This window comes from Macrobrachium rosenbergii, chromosome 53 (assembly GCF_040412425.1).
Source record: "Macrobrachium rosenbergii isolate ZJJX-2024 chromosome 53, ASM4041242v1, whole genome shotgun sequence".
In the NCBI taxonomy this organism is placed as follows: Eukaryota; Metazoa; Arthropoda; class Malacostraca; order Decapoda; family Palaemonidae; genus Macrobrachium; species Macrobrachium rosenbergii.
The window spans coordinates 18,682,824-18,699,435 of NC_089793.1; the positions used below are offsets into that span (position 1 = coordinate 18,682,824).

A 16,612-nucleotide genomic window follows, 5' to 3' on the forward strand; every position below is an offset into this window, starting at 1 on the left:
GACTAAAATCCATCTCGCCGGTCATTTCAATTACTGGTAAATATTCACTGGCCTATAGATATTTGTTTGTTATCTTTTGCGTGGTAAAAATATAATTCATATATATATATATATATATATATATATATATATATATATATATATATATATATATATATATATATATATATATATAATAAAAAATAAATGAAGTAGTTCCAATCATCAAGCGACAAATACAAAAATTACATCACGAACCATCTTCTTAATATAATCTATAATTGAATTCTGATATAAGGCCTTGAATGTTTATATATATACATATATATACACATACATATTATATATATGTGTGTATACGTAATATACATACATATATGTACACACACACACACACATGTACATATATATATATATATATATATATATATATATAAATATATATATATATATATATATATATACATATATATATATATATATATATATATATATATATATGTATGTATAAATTTATATATATAATATTTTCACGCACGATTCAACAGTTAAAGAATGAATTTGGTGGTGCCCATTTCGCTGCTTCTTCCCTAAACCACCCTTGTTAGGAGAAGGAACTTAACGTGTATGCACACAAAACCATATATATATATATATATATATATATATATATATATATATATATATATATATATATATATATATATATATATATATATATATATATATATAATATAAACACACACACACTCAACTTATAAGCGTCAAAAGCGCTGCAGTTGCTATTAACGAAAAGCGTGCATAGCCCAATGCAGTTATCAACGCAGATAATAGGAACTGCGGTCATTCCTTATCGGAATAATTCCCAATTGAAATTACTGTTATTTTCCTTTTTTTCCCCCTTTGAGTCAGAGCAGACATCTATATTAAATGATAGGAAAGAAAAGGATTTTCTTTAATCATCTGAATCAGTGATCCGTTAAAAGTAGCATGTAATTACTTATTAGGTATGTGAGACGTGACGTGATGGGATGCTCAGTTTCCCAGTAAGAAAGCTGTTGAAATGAATATTGTCTGTTAGTTCATGATTATGAGACGATGATCTCTGCATATTTACGCGAAGAGAGAGAGAGAGAGAGAGAGAGAGAGAGAGAGAGAGAGAGAGAGAGAGAGAGAGAGAGAGAGAGAGTTGATTTTGTTAAAGTAAATATCGTGTTACCATGCATATCATCTCGGTACAAGGCAACCGACGACAGCTTCGGAGAGAGAGAGAGAGGGAGAGAGTTGATTTTGTTAAAGTAACTATCGTGTTACCATGCATATCATCTCTCAGTACAAGGCAACCGACGACAGCTAGAGAGAGAGAGAGAGAGAGAGAGAGAGAGAGAGAGAATTACGTACACTGCCAGCATATCAAGTACATTTTTACTGCTGCAATATTCAGGTTTGACATAGCACACCTCACCTACATTAATACTTCAAGAGAGTGAGAGAGGAGCAAGTGGGTTCCTTCGCTTACTTTAAGTTCAGGTGTATTGTCATTAATGAAATATTCCTATCTATAAAAGAATAACCACGTTTTGAGAGAGAGAGAGAGAGAGCGGGGGGGGAAGAAGATAGTTCACTATCTTTCTGACATACGGCGTATTTTCATTACTGCAATAATTAGGACCAATATCAGCAAACTACAGTAAGAGACAGACTGACGAAGAAATTTTTCCTCAAGTTGGGATTAATACTCAGCACTGTAAGCCTGCATTCAAATTTTATATCTCTACTCTTTTGCGATTTCATATAAATCTACAACACAAGATGGGACAGTTTACCGAACTATAAGATTTCTGGCAGGCTGTCTTCACAGCCATTCTGGTAATATCCAGTCTGTGTTACCACCCACAGATCTTCAGCAAGAGACCATTCATTATAAGAGTCGTAACGTGAAAACGATTGGAATAAAGACCTTCGTGTTTTGGGATACAAATTCCTTAAATACTGAACTTACACGGTTGTTGGACTCACCTTGTTGCGGTTAAATGTGCTAACTGATTTAACTGATACAACAAATTATGTTTATTGATGAAACTGGAATATCATTTCTATTATGTACTTTACTGGTCAAACTCTTTTGTTACTGTTACTGCTTCAGCCTCTTCTCTAAACCTCACTGCTCTTCTCAACTTTTACAAGGTTCGAACGTCTCCCTTTCCTTTCCGAAACGTATTTTCCTACACGCAGCTTAAGATGTCATCCCTCTGAGGTAAAATTACATTTTTCATGACACTTTTTAAATGGAAAGATATTTAACCAGTTTATGCTTTTGTAAGCTTAAACTGTACTAATACCAGACTACGAACCGATTAAAGTTCCAATTTTCCGAGGCTTCTCGTCTCTATTGGCTGCCCGAGTTAAGAAGTCCACATCAGGCCTCTTATCAGCATCAGTACCTTACCACACTTACGGGCAGTTTCCAAGCATGCTTATTTAAACCTACCACAAAGGTCTTTGTTGCACATAAAAGCAAAAATAAGCATCAATAAGTAAATTGACATTTAAACAAGAGACTTCGAGAATCGCAAACCTACCCCAAAATGTCCCTCCTCCAAAGAAGATGCGCTCTCCTCTCTAACAAAATCTAATCACTTGTTACAAGCCACGTTGGCCACGTCTGGTAGAATTTTCGTACAACTTCACAAAAAAAACTTTTTGTGCGATTTTATAACTAACAAATAACAAAGATATCCTTGGCAGAAGTAGTAAAGGAGAACAACCATGTCTCCACAAATAGATACGAATCAAGCTAGTGAGTTAATGATAATGAATTTTATGACAGAAAACGTAATGACGACTCAGTGACCTGATGTAATCAATGGAAAAGAATCCACTGACTTAATTAACGAAAAAAAATTAATCGAATGCCATATTTTGGTGAATGACTAAATTAAGAGATGCAGTAAGCGAATTACCCACAAAAAAATGTTGAATTCGTTACGACCTGTGTAAAATGTGTGCTTAACAGACCTGACGACACAGTGGGGGTCAATTAATAGCTAAGAATACCCGGGAAAGTGTAGACTGTGACTCATAACTTTAGCTAGTTTTTTTTCACCTTACCATATACCTAAAATTACAAATCTAGGTCAAAATGATTAAAAATAATTCCTTCTTTCAAAAATTTCTAATCAATTTCACAAAGGGGCATTCGGTAATTTTCCGGTGTTCCTTTTTTTTTCTTTGTTGGTTTTTTTTTCCTGAAGGTAAACATTTGAATGAACTTGAAAACTTACTTTAAATAAAAAAAAATTGATTGTCATTTCATCACCGAAATGATTCTTGGGGTAATACCCTATGACTCAGTACAAGACCATTTAAATTAACCTAATTTGAAGACTCGTCTTTTCTATCAGACTCTGGTGGTTATTTCATGGGTAAGATGATCTTGAAACCTGGATATTTCACGGATAAGATGATCTTGAAACCATTTTTTATTTTGCACCACCTGAAGTAAAAGACTTACCAGACAATCTTAATAGAGGCCTTTGGGGCAGCTTCAAACTGCAGAAGGTAAGAAGAAGAAGGCCACTTGCATTGCATCATTGCATTCATAAATGGAAATAAGAAATTCTGAGCGATGCCTCGAGATTAAGTTTAGAGATTAAGCCATTAATCCCGGAAGAGAGAGAGTGGCCGAGGCCTGCAAGGTGAGACTTAACGAGATCCCGCGCCTTTGAGGATTAGGAGAGACGGGGTACTTAAGACCTCGAGGACGAGGTATTATCGCGCCAGCGGCCAGTTCATACCTGAAGGTGCATATGATTAGTACCTCATGAATACCATTAAATCCCCTCGTATGCCTCATTCGAATTTCTGACCTTTCATATGCCGAAAAGGTGATGTACAAAGGATTAAGGTGGTATGCATTTAGCTTGAAACACTCATTTTTTCATTCATTTATAGTGGTGAAATGGGAATGAAGGAACAGTGCCCTGTATGTTAAAGGGAACAGATACTGTAGAAGTAATGAAGTTAGTCCTTATATTCGACCTAAGCGTTATTAACTTTTTAATAAAATCGAAAAAGGCAAAGCCAAAATAACAGCCTAAAATTTGTCGTCTAATTCTCAGCATTTCAATATTAATCGAAAAATAAATCTTTTAGGCGAAAAATGAACTTCTTTAACCTCACCTAATCCTAGAAGAATTAAAATGGTGTCATAACATAATCGTAAATGTTACTTAAAGATACGAAAATTACTTCGTTTTAATTATATAGATTATCCATCATCATAAATAAAGGTCACACTCCCTTCTTTTTGTGTCATTTACAATTCACAGAAGTCTGTCATTATCAAAAAATATTAATGCATAAAAAGTGCTGGGGACTTAAATCGCTTAAATTTTTATAATAATACCGCAACAATTTGGAGTTTCTTAATGCATCAAGATTTAATTTTTTTCTTATTCTCCTTCATGTTCAATGTTATAGGTGCTATTAAGGAGAAGTTACTGAAGTACCAGAGAGGAATCAAGAGACAAGAAACTACAACTAAATAAGTTAGAGAAAACTATGATGAGAAGGTTCTGCAGTTTTAATTCGAAAAGTTAAAAGATGTTATTGTTGCTAACAAGTTTATCTGAAAGGAAACAAACAGGGGTTTAAAATTGTGTATGACCAAAATTTGGAAATTAATAACTGACGGACTGTTAACCCAGCAACCTGGCGTTACAAGTTTCATGGCCATAGAGGTAGGAGATGCATAATAATTTTTAGACAGAAATTTTTCACCTAAGCGTTCATTTAATCCAAGTACTTTCATGCCCTTTTCCATTAAAATCGTTTATAAAAAGTGATAAAATCTGTTGATAAAGATCCGGACCTTTTAAGAAAGAGCAGCATCTTCAACAAACTTGAAACCTCCTCCTTGATTTATGTGGAACATCCCATCCAAAATTTCTTGACTGAAGGTAGTTAACTTCATTATCAAGGCATTTAAGAGGAGGAACAGAAGCTTCAGCCTCTTAGACTGACAAAAAAAATTTTCATGCAAAGACTGCACAGAGAAACTCGTGGCAACAACCAGAGAATATAATGCACATTTGTTATATAGTTATAACGTTCCACATAAGGCTTACTCTAACCATCTTTTCCAAAACTTGTCAGAAATAATGGTAATGTACGTATGGGGCTGTTACTTGTATTTAGCAAAGGGTAGTATCCTCAGTGATAATCGTAAATATAGAAAGCATTCTGACTATCTTAACCTCAATAGCAAAGAGTTACGAGACTGACCCTGGCCAAGAGGAAGTTCTTTAGTTAATTTTCTTAGAAAAAACCATTAAACCTTAGTTAACCTAAGCAATGTCAGTCAAAATTACTTACTGAGAACTGGAAGGTTAACACCGTTGGATCTGGTCAGTTCTTTGATGGGTGACCACAGTCGACTCTCAGACCCTTTAAATATCCATGGGGAAGGATGTGAGGCTAGCAACCTCATCCCATAACTACATGGTGAAAGCCAAAAGGCTAACTCCTTCTGAAACCACCACTTAAGGAGAAAAAAGGCGTAAGGTAATGATGTATATCCTTCGCACCAACCGAGGTATAATATAACATAATGGTGTCACCTGTGCTTCGGTGAGCAACTGAAGAATTAGAAGACGCACAAATGCTTCGATAAAAACTACCAGATGGGAGGATAGTGAAAAGTATTTGTAGATATGAGAGCACATGAGAGCAGTTGGTGATAGAATTTCACAAACGTTCCTTGAATTGCACGGCGTTGAAGGCGGTGGTCATGATTTTATATATGATTTATTGTGTGTATATATATATATATATATATATTATATATATATATATATATATATATATATATATATATATATATATACATATATATATATATATATACAAGTACTAGGCGCTTTTATCAGATATATGTGTGCCTTTAAAAACACACAATGACCTCTTAACTTCTCGGGAAATCAAGGAGTTAAAAGGTCAAAGAGGTTAATATATATACATACTTGCATACATACATGTATACACAAACACACGCACACTTTATATATATATATATATATATATATATATATTATATATATATATATATATATATATATATATATATATATATATATATATTATATAAAATATACTGTCAGTATATGAAAAACTATTGCAAATAATCATTTAAATCATATTTAAAGAAACAGTGTAACTGTTAAAAATAGTCAAATCAACGGTAACTTTCGAAAATAAAAAAAAGTCAACGGAGGCATTTCGAAGGAGATGGAGATTCTTTCGTGACGCAGAAGATGCAATGAATGAAAAAAATAAATTGCTCGCAATACCTGTATCACAAACCCTGACGAATCCGAAATGAACATGGAATGAATCACGTATAACTAAAGATAAACGAAGTGAACGGTATATTTTTTCTGTTACGTATTGTATGTAAAACTGTTTCTTTTTTTGTTCTTATTACAGGCTTTTTTTTCTTTATATATATATGCTGTGTGTGAATATTTATTCTTCTTCTTTTGTTTCAGCAGCAATGGACCACGCATAACATAATTTATTTTCCATTTCAGCTTGACACCTGCGCAACCGCACTAGACTAGTGTTAGTCCATGGTTGAGCGCTCCCAAGGGATGCAAAGCTGCTGTCTGTCGGACTGAGCAAGGGACTGAGCGCAGTGTACAGCCGGGAAACGTGTTTTGAACGGGGCTACGTGATACTCGCCTTCCTGCATACACGTGTACTTGTCCCGCCGTCGTAAAATGTGTTCTGAAGTGATTTTATGCATGCGAGTCGAAAGCACGCATTTCATGGCCCGTCTCTGATGTGATTTTTACATTCTGAGTTCCTCCCGCCCGCGTGATGGAGAGCTTCTCTAAGAGAGTTTGTACATAACAGTTCATCTTTCTTCAACGACAGATCGGGAGATTAATGTCATGGCGACGACAGTGGTAAAATGCTAGATAGAGTACGTGTAATGATTCTCATGATGGAGGTAGGTTTCTGACGACCAACCAGTAACTCAGATCTCAATACCAGGCTTTCAGCCCGCTATCATTCCTTCGACCGCAATTTAGGATATAATTTATTCGAAGACTTGCTTCTTTTCAACTCCTTTAGCCAAAACAAGTATTAAAACATATAGAAGAAAGAATTAATATAAAAATAACCTCACAAATACAATTTGTTATACCATGAGGATTTATATATATTATATATTATATATATATATATATATATTATATATATATATATATATATATATATATATATATATATATATATATATATATATATATATATATATATATATAAATATATATATACATACATAACACACTATATATATGTATAGTGTGTACCTACCCCCTCGGGGGAAATGGCTCAAAAGATGTTTACCTCCCGGTTTTTGGGATGAAGTTGCTAACCCCACACTCTATTCCATCCCAACTACTAAACTCCACATTTAGTGCTTAAGCAACAGTGGGATCGGCCTCGGATCTCTCACTGGTGTGCTGAGTTTGAACCACTAAGGAGAGAGAGAGAGAGAGAGAGAGAGAGAGAGAGAGAGAGAGAGAGAGAGAGAGTATTTTTGAGGTTTTATGTTGAAATTATAATGAAGTGTCTGTCTTGGGTATGTTAGGAATGACGTATAAGAGAGGTGAACCTTTGTATATGGAGAAAACTAAACTAATGTGTAGGAATTATGCTGCATAATACAGAACAGGTACACAAAAAGATTACAAGACATTCCTGATACCTCTGTAAAGATGCAAGAAAGTATTTCACTGAGAAGTGGTACAAAACGGAAAACTTCCTATGGAAGGAGTATATGAGTACAAGTAAGAAAGAGGTGTTCGAACTGAGCGCTTGTTATGTAATGTAACAAATACTGAGTACATGGATCTAAGGAAAAAAAAAAAGCCAACGATGGAATTAAGATACAGGTGATACAAGTACATTTCACTGATGGTGAACAGCGAAGACGATAACAGACTAAGGTGAGTTCTGGGAAGTTTAGCAATAAAACTGAGGCTTGAGTCTGAATATTTATAAAAGAGAGTGACTGGTTTGATATCAAAGAATGTTTCCTACGCTTGTGTGGAATGTCTTCATGTCAGTTTAATGTTTTGTGGACTGAATGATGACAGAAGCTAATGAAAAAAGGGTCGTAGCTTGTGTAAATGTTGTAAGAATGGTTTGTTATGCAATGCGCATTGTCGTAAGAGATCGAAAATTAAACGTGAAGATCAGGAAGAGCAAAATAATGAGCCTATTTGGACCAATAAGTCTTAATAAGAATGGTCGAAGCCTGGAAATTGCTGGCTCTTGTAAGCCTGTGAGAGAGAATATTAGAAATGAAAAAGGGCAGAGGTGTTCTGAGATTATTTGTTAACGTGGATGTATTGGTAAATATAACCTTGTCGATGGCAGTGTGCCCAAGCCAAAAGACGGCAAAAAATTAGAGCATCAAGAAAGATCAGTGTTGTTGGAACGGACGGTCCTAGTTATCAGGGGAGTTTGAGAGCGCACTCAAGATTGAAATAAGTATTGCAGGGAGTGGAAAATGGTAAAAGGACTACTAAAGACCTATTTTGAAGGAGCTCCTACTTTCTAGGTTCCCTGCACCTGTGATACAATCTGTAAGGGAAACGACTTACTGAATATTCTATACACAGACACATACAGACTTCCCCCTCCCCCCACACACACACAACACACACTATATAAATATACTGTATAATACATATATATATATATATATATATATATATATATATATATATATATATATATATATATATATATATATATATATATAAACATGTACCCATATAATTGAGACATAGAGCAAGCGTATAAAACATTAATGGAACAGTTTCAGCTTAAATCGAGGAAATAAGACGTTCATAAACACCTCATCTGTTTATATTTCACGACTGTCAGTTTCTTCTCTGACTTCATTCACACAATAAAGGCCCTAGAAAGAAGCGACAGCTATTGTGGAAGTGTTTTTCACAAACAGCGAAGTGACTTTAACGGGATTTTTTTTTTTTTTTTATTTCGAGGGTACAAAATACTAAAAGAACTGTTAAGACGATTTAGACGTAAACTTCCTCGGTACATTATGTCACGTGAAAAAAAAAAATTCCCTTTTCAAAATATTCCGAAAAAAACATCGCATTATAATGAGAAACAAGCAAATTAGAATTTGTTGGTATACGGATATAATCAGACTTTTTTCTCACAAACTTTTGCAAGTTTATACATTCTTGTACAGTTAACATTAAATAAATCAGAATTCTAGATTGCTTATGTAGCTACCCGCGTTCCGATCTTCTAATAACTCTTAACCATAAGCTGGCAGATATAAGCACACGCTTAACAGCAAAAGACTAACAAAAATAAAACACTAAATTGATGTAAACGTTCTGTAACTGTGGCAAATAGCATCTCATCTGTTGTGCAGAATAATGGCATTTCTCATACCCAATGATTACTCGAGAGGTTCTAGCTTCTGTTTGGGTGTCCGGGTTATTAAGGCTTTGCCCAGAGGGTACGATCCAATTACGAATGATAATCCTTCCACTCTGACCTATTCCTCTGAATTGTTAGACTCCCGCGGCACCAACGCAACTGTCCAGAAATAACAGAGGAAATGAGAAGAAGAAATTCTTGAGCGGTGTCTTGAAACTTCTGGCCTGTACAAGAAAAACCTGCAAAAAAATCGCTAAAACTTGTAATAGATTTGACCTTTTCAGGGTGTAACATCATTCCCCTGTAGTATATTCTCTTGAGAATATTTAGCTTTGGTAATGATAATGCCCCCTCGTTTTTTTAAAGATACTTTACCGGTCTAAGCAAAAATTCAGAATTAACTTTTTTTTTTTGGTTGCAAGACAAAAATATCACGGTTGTCTCTCACATGTTTTCGATCGAGAGCGAATTAATCCGTGACATGTTTTCTCAGAAATTCGTCCAGTGAACCGCTTTGAGGATGTATTCGAGGTTAAAACTAATTTATGTACTCCAAGGTTTCACATGTGAGGTAAATATAGGAATATGATAAAACAGACTCACCGGCCAGTCCCTCATCTACCCACCCATACACACACACACACAAACATATTATATATGTAAACACACACACACACACACACACACACACACACACACACATACACATATATATATATATATATATATATATATATATATATATATATATAGTATAAGTAAGCATGCTATTAGGAATAAGTTTTTTCGTCTATTTTTCAATATGGCTTGTAGTAATAATATAACATGCTGCATCACAATTCCCGTGGACATGATATTTTGTAATTCTTAGCAAAATACCAATGACATATTTTTATGCTGTATAAAATCAACATTGCTATCGCTCTGACTTCACTGCGCTAATGCGCTATCGCCACACCTGTAATTACCCTTTTAAATCCTGTAGGATACCTGCCACTTCCGCGAGGATGAAATTCTTCATCCCTGACTGCCTGTAATTTTTCTCCACCTCGATGGAGAATGTCGACTTCGATAACTGTACAAGTCTATTAATAAAACGTAAAAAGCACAGTGAACAAGCAGAAGAAAGGTGATCCTGTCCACTGACCATACCTACCTGAAAAGGTTTTGCAGACCGACAGGCTGTTGGCATTTAGTCGCACTAACTGTTTTTATCATTTGATCCTATTCGTCCTCAACTATAGTCAGATGACTGATTGCCGGTTTGATTCAAATTGGGAAAAATACGGTAAAAAAATTTATTTAATATATATATATATATATATATATATATATATATATATATATATATATATATATATATATATATATATATATATATATACATACATACACATATATATATATATATATATATATACACACACACATATATATGTGTGTGTGTGTGTGTAACAAAGGAATGACACATAAATAATATATTCGTAAATATATTATAAATATTATCAAAATAACAGACGTAAAATTACTGGATATTCAAATAGCTTTATTCAGTATTAGAATAAAAGGTCTAATTCCCTTTGACTTCTAAGCTTTAATAATGCTAGAAGTGATGCCTAATGCATCAGCTAATGAATTACGTAACCGTAAGGAGTAACCCCTCAAACAGCTCACCGGCATATTTCCAAGAATATCAGAGCCTTGTCAGAATTCCAACGAAACTCCTGAATTATGTTATATAGCCTCAGAGGAGACTGACCAGAGTATTAACAAAAGCTCCCGAGCTGACACTCGGCGCAGCCTACTCCATATTTCAATTCAATTAATGTCAAATTGATGTTCATATTTCCACTAAATTCCTGTACTATGTGTTAACCCTAGGGGAGAATGGCCAGACGTGCCTGCACGACCAGGCATATAAGCAAAAGTCAGAGACTGACTCTCGGTACCTTGTAACAGCGTGCCATCACGAGAGACACGGCGGCGTGATGTGAAAATTTTTACAGTGGAGCTTTAGCCCTCGTCCTCTTAAACTGTCAGCTCGGAGCTTCCTAGACTTTAAGGACTTTATAAAGGTTTCAGCGACTGTACTTACTGAATGGCTTTCCAAAGACCGAAGTGACTTTAGTTTTTAACAATTTAAGTAAATTGCGCAAACTTTTTTATAAGTGAAAACCCAAAAGAACGCATGAATTGCATGATAGGTTCCCTTAAATGTTTGTACAATTAGATTTTATGTATAAGTTACGCTTGCATATACTTTCAAATCTGGAAAATTATACTGTAATGCGCATGCGCCGTCTGAGATTTTTTTTTACCATCTGACAAAGTCTAGAAATGAATCGTATAAAATCTAAATCTGTGAAAATTTGCAGTTAAACTGTATCTTCCTTTATTGTAGTGAAACTCGTCTTTTATGGCTGACTTTATTGCGACACCAACAATCGGAAGAAATATTTATTGCTGACTTTACTACCTTAATTTTATTAGTTTTTTTGCATGCCAAGTTTTATATATTATGTTAGTCATTCCTCATATTTTAACGTTCTTAATATTTATTTTAACACAAGCATTTTAAACCTACAGCCCTAACAGGATAGAATAGAATTTTTTTTTTTTTGGTAAGTAGGGATACCAACAGGACGGGAACAAAAAAATACAATAAAATAAGAAATTGTATGAACTTACAAAGGAGACACATTGTATCCATTAACAAGTGGAACATCAATAACAACAATAATAGATTACTAGCCTGAAATCATCAGTTTCGGTAAAAAATGAATAAGCAGTTAGACAAGTTCCCCAACAACATTGAGGATACCAGTCATAAAACAAAAATAATCTGGAACAATTAGAGGATAATGTCCTCAGGATTTTTTTTTAAGACAGACTAATGGGATAAAAGATGACAGCTCTATTATCATGATTTTTTTAAAGACATCCCGAACGGACATGCATAAATGTGGATACTTTATTTTCTTACAGAATTTTTTAAAAACAGACCAGATGGTTAAAACAGTTTCTTTTAGACTTTTTAAAGAAACGCCAAACGGATTAAAAAAATATATAGTTATTTTCTTGGAATTTTATTAAGACAGACAATTCGGCCAAAAGCTGACACCTGTTTTCTTATAATTTTCCTTCTAAAGGCAGGTCAATCGGCTAAACGTTGACACTTAATTCTCTTAAATAGTCTTGTAATTTCTTGCAATACAAAACTGTCCAGCTTATAAAAACCCAGGCACCTTTTTCTCTGAAAGTCAAATAAATCATTTACGAAACGCTGTAGAGATAAAGTACACCAAATTGATAAATTGCTTTTCAGAAAATATTAGAACTGACGGAATTGTGCGTTAGTCAGTGAGTTTGTTTTTAATGGGAAATTTGACTTCATATGGTTTGTATGTTGGAAGGTAACTGATCCGTAAGTTACCGGAAAAAATTTATATAAATTGTTACCAGCGTATTATTGACAAATGCAGTTCGGCTCTATTATGCTTAATTATCTTCTGCTAGGGCTATGCCTAAATATCTGTAGAATTCTTCAGACAAGCTAAACCATTTAGTTTATTCTGTAATATTCACAGCTCTTTGAAGGAGGGAAATAATTATGTGCTACAAATTCTTAGCCGTTTAGTATATAGAAATGACACTTTTTGGACATTAATAATAAGCCCTCAAACAACTAAATCGTATACTCAAATTTTCTTTGATTCTCCACTACGAAACCTAAAAAAAAAAAAAAATATTCCAGTAAGAGTAAGGAACGTTCCAAAATGACTAATTTATAACAATGCCATATAATGTGAATTTTACTTTATTCAAACACCGCTAAATATGTCAAAGTTGATGTTGCCTTCACTCATTGACTAGTATCTAAAATTCTTGTATCTCATGGGTATATTTTGGATTTATAAGTACCATGCTCCTAAATATGCCTGAGCCTAGACATTTAAACTACGTACTACATAAATGCCTAATAAAAAAATCTAAGTCCTAAAAATGTTAGCGTACACAACTGGAAATTGAAAGGTAATAAAAGTTATGCATGTAAATTAGCCCGTCACTTCATAGCACATACCATTATATGAATCCCCTATTGATTTTGCTTGACTTTTCCCGTCAAACGCAAAAATTTTCCCTCCATTCATATAGCCTCAAAGAACCGAACAAACGAGACAAGTCAGAGTCAAGCTCACAAAGGCTTCTCTCTTGACGGGAAGGCTTCGAAGTGCTCTGCTTGCTTTACGTAAGGATTTCAGGTTATCAAACCAAGCACTGAGGCAATTTCGGCCATTCAGCGCTAAAGACAGTGAAAAGAGGGAGCTGGGGTGGTCAGACAGCCACACAGAGAGATCCACAAAATAAAGGAGATGAAGCACAAGGATCTAAAGGTGGAACTGGGAGAAACCCCCACAGATGCATTCAGAAGCAACAGTCAGAAAATGTGGACAGCAAGATTAAATAAAGGAGGTGAGAATAGGGGTAAGGTAAAGGGCTAATTGGTGGATGCAGCTGGGGGTCGAAGGGACGCTTAAAAGCGCACCACGTGAGGCGCACTGACTGCACTACCCCCCTGCGGGGTAAGTCCGCTGATGCCAGGTCTTGCTTTGGAAACAATTATAAAAAAAATAAAAGCATTAAAGGCATTCATATCAAAACGATTCTAGTTAATGGTATTGTAATCACAATGTGGTTCTTCAAGCTTCGCCTTTTGAAGCTATTTCATATGAAAGGGCCATTTTTCGCCGGTTACACAATTCTATTGCTGCACCTTTTTTAAGGTTTTAACGTTAAATGACGGTCAATATGCTGTTTAGTACGGTAGTTAAGACACTTTATTTCATCTCTTTCAGTCTGAATTAAAATGCAAAATAGGCAACGAAAATTCTTTATGATAAATGACCATCTTCACTAGTCACTTTTAGTGGTAAAATCCTCTAGTTTAAGAGCGTGACCATTCTAACGGAGGAAGTCTTCTGGAAAGCAGCGAGGAAACTGCACAAAATTGCTAACCCAACAGGAACTCTATAAAAAAATTTATTTCAATAGCAATTCTAAACGAGATACCAAATTACTATACCAAATTACTATGTTAATCGGAATTCTTAACTCGATAAAACTAATAAGTGAATCGTGGCTCTAGTAAAATTCGAAAAGGACAATTTCAATATAAAACTAGCTGATGTGTTTTTTTTTTATTATGACTAAAATTTTAATGAGGCCCCTATAGTACAAAGTACTCTATCTTGTGACTTGCATTGAAGCTAAATAAAAATGAATTAGAATATTCACATTTTTTTTTTACTTTCTAACTCCCATTTCTCCTTTCCGTACCTTATTCATCAGTGGATTTTTTTTTTCTTCACCTCACTTCTAAAGCGAATTAATGTCTTTTAAAGAGTCAAACTTGGGAGATCCGGATGATAATCGAACAAAAATGATCGCATGCAATTTTCAACTACCTTCAAGTCAAGAGAATAAATTTGGTATAGCTGAGCCTCAAGTTACAACACAGCTATGCTCAGGATAAAAGAAAATCAGCTTTATATGAAAAATGAGCAACAGGTAACCTAACACCATCGCATATGAATCATTTTTATTAGTCTTAACAAGTATACCCCCACAGCAAAGAAACGAGAGAGAGAGAGAGAGAGAGAGAGAGAGAGAGAAATGGGTGGTGCTGGTTTATGTAGAACCTAATTATAGAGTTGGCATGAATCTTAACCGACAAGCTTTCCGAGAAAGCTTATTGTTGGTGCTTCGAAAGCCAGTTATTCTCGAATCAACCCAGTGTCTCCAGATACTAATTTTATAGGGCTATTAATATCAGAGGATACTAAATTCAGTCGAAAAATACCACCATCCAAACCGCAACAGTAACCCTCCACAGGCAAGCATGTCAATTAAGTTTCACAGCCAAGTTCTCTAATCATATTCTGCATAAAACAGCACCGCCTATCTCGTATTTCCAAATTAAGTTGCACTTCAATCTTCATTATCTCCCGGTTCTCACAGAGGCAGGAGATCTTATTTGTTTCCTAACATCTCATCACAGTGTTCCTACGCGATGGAACGGTTGTTAAACGGGACTGCAAGCGCGAGCACAATTATTTACAAAAGTAATTCTCTCGGCAGTGCACGGAAGAAATATCTATTTTCTATTGCGAGCAGGAAAAGCAAGCTAGGTATGTAACTGTAGTCATATATGTATGTATGTACGTATGTATGTATGTAATATGTATGTATGTATATATATATATATATATATATATATATATATATATATATATATATATATATATATGCTGTATATATAATATCAATCATATGATACAAACTGCTCCTGGGGGCTGTTAGGAAATAAATGGTCTCGCATGCAGAATCATTTTGAAGTTTACAAAAACCGTTACGAAACTGTTTTAAGAATAACCATAATCATCCCTTCATATGCAAAAATAACATTTGCATGACATACACAGACAGCAAAACATTTTCAAATGATAAAGAGAAAATGTTTCTCGCAATACTCACAGATTTCTCAGGCAGGTGTGGAATCGGGGTTCGTCCAGCTACACCTGTAATGAAAGGTATTAAGTTATTGGGCAAATGAGAACAATAATTCAGCATTGGTATGAAACAAATTTTATATTCTATAAGTTTCTTTTCTTCCTATTTCTAATTTTTTTATATTCATGCTTTTCTTTAATGATACAATGCCAATTTATTCGATTCCACGTTATTCAAATCTTCTGCAATTGTGTAGCTGATCCAGTTCCGAGAACGAATCAATCTACATAAGATTGGCACATTATGCACGAGTTCTTAATTGTAGGTGGCCCTAATCTGCTCCCTACCTCTTAAAAAATGGACACCTACCAACTATCTCTCTCATGAACTCTAACGGAGCTTAATCCAAGCACGCTAATCACCTGTCACTTCCACTTCCAAATGCGAAATAAACCACTTTATGAGGTACTAACGACTCGGTAACGACTCAAGCGGAGGCAGGAAACTTATCTAGGGCGATAACAACTTACTCTCGAATCACATCAGACAGCTGTAATTAGCCTCACCATGCCCCGTTCACAGCACCCCCGCCCCTCCTTTACCAGGTATTTAAAATCTACATAAAACA

The 16,612-nt window shown here is 34.7% G+C and overlaps 1 long non-coding RNA gene across 1 annotated transcript in view; it reads right to left on the bottom strand.

Annotated features, from left to right (window-relative positions):
- The window catches only part of LOC136834333 (uncharacterized), a 921,310-nt gene that overhangs the window by 294,682 nt on the left and 610,016 nt on the right, over nt 1–16,612 (bottom strand). Inside the window, exon 4 of the long non-coding RNA XR_010851747.1 lies at nt 16,009–16,052. This is a non-coding gene — a long non-coding RNA (uncharacterized lncRNA). The remainder of the gene's footprint in view (nt 1–16,008; nt 16,053–16,612) is intronic.